We start from the raw sequence: 1,014 nt of genomic DNA, 5'->3' as shown, positions 1-1,014 counted from the left end.
TCTACCAACTTCACTGCAGGTGGTTTGTTGGTTTGTTCCATGTAGCCATAGTTAAAGCTCCTTATTCTCCTGTCTACATCCTTTAATGTTGTGTACTGGTCAACTACATGCAACAAAATCAGCTTCATTTCATATTGTGCCACTCCTTCCAAGATATCATGCATAATATCAACTGAGAAGTTTTCACATGTACTGAAGTACTGTAGTGAATTTAGAATGCATGACTTTTTAAGTCAAGGACATATTCTACTGGGTCTACACGTCCCCAATTATCTGCCAAAAAAACGAGTTCTTTTACTTTCAGAATTTAATATCTTGAAAGGATTTTCCATTTTCTCAAAACATTGATCAATTTTGCACTCAATGTCACTTTTGACAGGTTCTTGTAAAGAAAGACTGTTTTTCACAGATTCTTTTGCTTGATTTTGAAAATCATTAACTATTTCTTCCAGGGAAATTACCAAAGAGTTAATTGCTCTTTCACTTACACCTGCAAATTTAAGTTCTGCAACTGCTGTTGCACAACTATGCACAAGAGATTTCTGAAGCGGGACTGTATCAGAAGCAGCACTCATAGAGGGCAAATTTTGACTTTCAAATGTCTCTTCAGTTGTAGATGGGCCTTCACCAGGATTACAAGTGTGTTTATCATGTGCTTTATTGAGATGCTTTCTGAACCCAGAAAATGTGCCATAAACTTGAGCACAACCTGCCTGACCACATTTAAGACGAAGTGTCTTACCAGAGCAAAGTCCGTGGATCAATTTTAAGTGCTTGGTCAGAGAATTAGCATTTGTCTGGTACTTCTTACAAATGAAGCAGAACATTCCAACTCAACTTAATACTGAAACAATCATAGCAAAACAACTATTTAACGCAGCATCCGAGCCCTCAACTGCAACCCTAGGATTTACTTTGGTTGTCTCAACATCTATCTCATAAATGGCGGTCTGCAGAAAATTGTACACATTGACCAGATCATGGTCATATGAAGTGCCGAACACAAAGTGAGCT

Source organism: Nematolebias whitei, unplaced genomic scaffold (assembly GCF_014905685.2).
Source record: "Nematolebias whitei isolate Nwh7 unplaced genomic scaffold, NemWhi1 Nwh_scaf_2617, whole genome shotgun sequence".
Lineage (NCBI taxonomy): Eukaryota > Metazoa > Chordata > Actinopteri > Cyprinodontiformes > Rivulidae > Nematolebias > Nematolebias whitei.
This window is presented reverse-complemented; position numbering follows the sequence as displayed.